The sequence below is a fragment of the Mercenaria mercenaria genome, chromosome 15 (assembly GCF_021730395.1).
Source record: "Mercenaria mercenaria strain notata chromosome 15, MADL_Memer_1, whole genome shotgun sequence".
In the NCBI taxonomy this organism is placed as follows: domain Eukaryota; kingdom Metazoa; phylum Mollusca; class Bivalvia; order Venerida; family Veneridae; genus Mercenaria; species Mercenaria mercenaria.
The window spans coordinates 13,767,944-13,774,350 of NC_069375.1; positions in this window are offsets into that span (position 1 = coordinate 13,767,944).

Here is a 6,407-nt window from a genome sequence, read left to right on the forward strand (position 1 = left end):
TGAGAGGTAATGGGAAGTGCAACATTCCTCGTTCCCCCAGCATCGTCTAACGGGAAATTGTATTGCACGGATATTGAATCGATTCGATGAGATCTTCCCGAATATCCATAAATATATACAAAAACAACTCTTAATACCAGTAAGGGGAAACAATGATGTTAGGATGATATACTCATAATTGTAAAATAAAATGATAATACCAAAATCAAATTAACTGACTTAAAGACGACTTAAGTGCTTTCGAAACCAATTACATTTACACATAAGAACTGTTTCTGGCTTCATGAGAGCGTTGATATAGTGGTTAAGGTGTTCAGTGTTTAATTAGTTTTCACTTTGTTAACGATCACGCCCTCTCATATGACAACAGTTCTAGTTGTTCCAAGAAATGAATAATATAGAATTGTCCAATATGATTAAAAGTTTTAATTTAGTCTAGCTTAAATAAATTAGTACAAACTAATAACCGCCTTTGCCTAGCCTAGGAAACATACAATCATAAATTGCAGGACCTAACAACCTACTTAAACCAAATCGCAGGAATAATGTAATTGTACAATATTCGAATATTCTGTAAAAAGAACGTACCCTTTCCTGTCATATTTTGATTATACTCATGTTATACGAGGGGCATTTCAAAAGTAATTCAACTGGGGTAATAAAAAGCGCTCGTTTGATAGATTTAAATTTATTTACGTGTCATATCTTCAAAGAAATCATTCTTGCTACCAACACATAGTTTCAAACGTTTAAACCATATTTTAAAGGCATTTTCATACTAATTTGCATACTACACTGATAAACAGCGGATCCCAGAACCTGTTGCGACCTATAATGTTTACAGCTAAAGGTTGATTTTTCAGTGTAGGGAACAAGATATAGTCACAAGTGGTTAGGTCTAGGGAATATGGTGCATGTGGAAGAACAAAAACCCTTTCCTTATTCAAAAACGTGGTAACAATGACAGATATGCGTATGGGCGTTGTCGTGCAGCAGGAATGTGTGCTTAAATGCAGTGTGTGAGCGTTTTATAAAACGTTGTTTAAGTTAAGTTTCTTCAACACTTTCTCTTTACAAAATAATCCAGTCACAGAGTGTCGATTTTGTACAACCAGTTGAATAATCGGACCACGGATATCAAAGAATATAACAAATATTGCTTTCTTAGCACTCATCAACCTTTTGGCAATTGAGGGGCGGCGGCAGTTTTTTGATATCCCATATTTTGTTGTTAATTTGCCTAGGAGGCTTAAAAGTGTACCATTGTCTCATCTCCAGTTATAATGTGAGAAAATATACCAGTTATCTCATGAACAGTTCTAGCGTCAGACATAACCACAATGATACTTTTTCGACCATATTGTTAGAAGTGGCACTATGGCACTGTAAGGACGTCCAGATTTTTGTGCATGTAGTCAAAGCCGCTTTTAAAACCCACCTCGTGACTTAGGCATACGACACTTCATTCTTCCTATGAACACCGCACGATTCCTCAAAAATCACCTTCGCAGATACGCCAGGCTTGCATCGAGTCTTTATATAACCTCGATTTCCAGCTGCCATTACATATTTCTTGCCGAACATTTTAACATAGTGTCAATTACTATTGTTGCTTAAAAATTGTTAAGGTACTAGCAATGATAAAGCATGTACATAATGTAAATATGGTATTTATGTATAGAGAATGGATTTATGCTTTTAACGTGCAAAGCCTGGCGGTACAATAACCAATTACATTATTTTTCAACTGTCCCTCGTATTTCGATAAAATTGCACACTTTAAACTAGTATTATCAAAGACACTAAAACACGACGTGCGGTATCAACAAATTAGAAACAATAATACAATACTTAACAAGGTTTTTTAATATTTTTTTCACCAAACTCTGAATCTAATATAGCGCGAATATATGTATTGACGTTACCGGTCACATCTTTGAGTCAATAAAAGCACTTGACACTGAATGCAAGTCTGCTGTTGACGTTAACGGAAGTATACTAACATTTTTGACATCACTTCCGGTGTTGAACAAGGGGATGTTATCTTGCTTACGCTATTTTCAATATTTATAAACAATTTAGAAGAGGAAATTAAACGTAAAATATAAGAGTAAACTTAAGTTATGATTTATTTACGTCTATGTTGTTGTTTGCTGATGACATACTTTTGATAGCGCCAACAAAATCTCCAGCTGATGTTAGATACTTTAAAGCGACTAACTTACACATCGTGGTGTGAGAATTTATTTAATCAAACGCTTACCTATATTGAAATTTATGTGGCATATTTAATGTTCTAACAATGTATTTTTCATCCAATTCTGTCAAAACTCGTTTTTTTCCTAATAAATCAAAACTAAAAACATTCGTCTACAATTCCTGATAAGGGTTTTTCGGTTTTCGGTTTTCCGGTCATGATTTCAGTATCGACTTAGTAATAGATACTACCGATTTTATACGAAAATAAGAAACAAACAATGAATTCGAAACGAGGGGAACACAATTTTACAAGTATGTAATGCAACAAAATGTCGGTCGAATGCAAGGTTCAAACGGTCAAATCTATCGCTATACATGAATATGTATCCATCCACTCAACATACAGGGCCGTCAAGCCATCTACTGATACCCAGCGTATATGTTCACTCTTAACTTGGGCGCTACTTTTTTAAACCAAACACGCCACAGTACTGTGCGATACCTATAGATACGTATCCGCTCTATTATTAGAAGCAAATAAACGCGTGCACAGTGTATGGTTTGCTGCGCACGTGATGAAAGTGTCACAAAGTACTGCCGCGTCTCATTCTATATTTATATCGATGTTTACAAAATAAAGCCAATGTTTACAAATTAAAGCGTTGTGTTTATAAAAATGCGTCAGAAAAACTGCAATACTCAAATAAATGTTCCCGTAAATGCAGAAACTAGAAATTTATCAGCCATTTATTTTCTTGTTCATATATAAAACAGTGGCGTCGGTTTGACTTTCGGTGATATAGTTTTTTTTTAAATTACAGTTCACAATGTGTGGGTTAGTCGCGTTAAACCACTGGTGTAGCTAAAACAAAATGCAAGTCAATATAAACTAGAGCTATCACTAAAGGTGGTGAATGTACCCCCCGCATGCACTGACACAGTACATTGCAATTTGACGCACACAAGATTGCATAATTATGTGGACTGTATGTATATAGACTGTATGTATACAGTATAGTAACAAAAAACAAAGTCCCATAACTATGCAGAATATTTATCTAAAAGAACGTAACATGCATAATGCACAACTAGGGTTGGTACTGATCACTTGTGTAAAGTTTTGTTAAATTGTGTGCAAGGGTTCGGAAGATTTGGCGGCACAAGATTGCATATGCAGACTGTATGTACATAGTATGTTAACAAGAAACAAAGTCTCATAACTCTGAAATTTTTGTTGTTGAAAGAACCTAACATGCCCTATGCACAACTACTGTTGTTACTGATCACTTGTTTCATTAAATTGTGTCAAGGGGATGAGGAGAGATGGTGCGCGCAAGTTTTTGTCTATATATAGTATAGTTACAAAAAACAAAGTCCCGTAACTCTGCAAAAAAAATTCTGAAAGAACCTAACATACCCCATGCACAACTACTGTTGTTACTGATTACTTGTGTGAAGTTTCATTAAATTGTGTCAAGGGGATGAGGAGCGATGGTGCGCACAAGATTGTGTCTATGTATATAGTATAGTAACAAAAAACGAAGTCCCGTAACTCTGCAATTTTTTATTCTGAAAGAACCTAACATGCCCCATGCACAATTATTTTTGTTACTGATCACTTGTGTGAAGTTTCATTAAATTGTGTCAAGGGGATGAGGAGAGATGGTGCGCACAAGATTGTGTCTATGGACAGACGGACAGACAGACTGACAGACGGACAGACAGACTGACAGACAACCTGAAACCAGTATACCCTCCCCCCACTTACAACTTTGTTGTCGGGGGTACAATAAAAACTAAAGTAGTGTATTTTAGGATAAAAAGCAAAGATAGAACTGATTCCATGTTTAAACTGGGTAGTTCTGTTGTTGAAATTTGTCAAAACTACAAATATCTAGACGTTGTGCTTTATAAATTCTTAGATTATTCTGAACCAGGAAATGTTTTAACGGATTCTGCAAGTTTAATATCAAACTGATACAGTAAAAATGACCTTATGTTTATTACATACACGAAAATAATGAAAGTAGATTAGTCTCTATTATGGACTACTCGTGTTCTGTAATAGGGCTTTAAACTTTATTCCAAGCCAGACACTCAGCACAACAGAATAATTAAATATTTCCTCGGTGTCCACAAATGTACTTCAAATCCCGTAATTCAGGGCGATATGGGGTTGATACCACCTATAGTCAGAAGAAAGGTGAACAGTATTCGTCTTTATATAACATTAATTTCTATGAGCAATAACCGAATGACCAAAAATATATTTTTGTGCGATTATTCGATTTGTAAACAACGTTGGTCCAGTGAAGTAATTGTGTCAAGTATATTTCAAGCAAATGGAGAGTTAGAAGCATTTAGAACACTATCAATCAGAGGTTTTAATCATAGTGATTTTTTAAAGAAATTCAATCAAAATTAATTGGAAATTTTATACGTAAATGACAGAATGAGGTAAATTCACAGAGAAAACTTGATATTTATAGAAAAAAAAACAGAATTTCATACTGAACAATATGTAAAAATAAACCTTAGTAAGCAGTTTAGATGTGTTATTACTCAGATGAGATCTGGACCCCTGCCAACCGAAATTGAAAGTGGTCGCTATTATGGTATGGCCTAAGCAAACATACTTTGCAAGCAATGTTGAAAACGAAGTACATTTCATTTTTCACTGTCATAGGTGCAATAACTGAAGCTCATTCTTTTTTAACTATCTAGGCGGAATAGATTTCTCAACTTTGCCAGAAAGTGATATAATTAGAGCCCTTTTTCAGTAGATAGAAATCTTGTTAATGTTGGCAAGTATATAATAGATGCTTAAAGTAACTAGATCATTTCTCAAACACATGTTTTGTTATATAATTATATACTATCATATACCACATTACACTTACCTTTTTTAAACAAACAAGAAACAAATTTACAAAAAAGTGCGAACTTCTGAGGTTGCTCAACACGACAAAAAAACAACAACACATTTTGCAGGTTCGGTTTGGTTGAGCCTATCCATGTACGGTAGTGGAATGCAAACTAGCTTGCATTCCATTACCGTCCAGGCCCTCTAGCCCGCGTTGAGGAAACCTCAAAAATTACAAATGGTAAAGTATCAAAACCAATTACAGTTACTAATAACAATTACAAAAGAAGTTTGAATTGTTTTAGTTATTAACAAGCAAGTTTATTTTTCCTACGTTTACTGAAATCTATCATACAGAAGAGTATTGTTATCTGTTTCCTTGTCTATATGCAAATTTTTCAAAACTTATGGAATCAAATGCAATCAAATCTGCTTCATCACTCTATTATCCGTTTTTAAGTGAGAGGTGATAAGCTACTTTTACACGTGATCATGTTTGTCTGAAATTACTTGATACTGACAACTATGAAACGTATGGCAGCTCACAAATTCAATAATTCTGATACATAATTTAGAAAATCATGTCCTGATTAACGTAAGTTGAAGTGTTTCCTCTCTAAAATATCTGGACTAAATTCATTCAAATTCCAAACGAGCTTTGGCAGTTATCAAATGTCCTAATAGACAAACTAGAATCAAGCAGGAAAAGCTAAATTTAAAAAGCAGCCCGCCCGTTATATGGAAACCCTAAATAAGTATTATATGTAAGGATGCGTAAATTATTAAACTATACAAAAACGATTGAGTCAATATTCACACAGTTAACAACATTATGTACCCAAGGTAAAGATCATTAACATAATCTAAAGGGTTCCCACAGACATTAATACACAAAACAAACGTGTATTAATGTTATTCTGGCATAAGAAACTAAACACGAAGACTAAATGTATTGTTTTCATGTGACCGGTACAATTATTTATTCCACTCCTGTTGTTCTTGAAAACGGTTAACATGTTTTAGATATCCATAACCAGGGCACACAAGTCAAACTCCATTAACAAATGCATGTATTGAATTTTTGTAAACGGTTTTTCTCATTTTCAGCTATTACAAACATGCCATTACCTACAAGTTTGCATAATTACCATTTAAAAAGTCGGTAAACATGAACTATATTAAGAATAACAATTTTACATTCGAGTTTTGTTTCAGTACAAACACTTCTTTAGTTTACAGTACAACAGGCTTTCAAGATTTATTCTATGTGAAATTTAATAAAGACATATCAGCTGATATTTCTCAAAACCATTGCTTTGATTCCTAAAAACAAACCATCGCACAA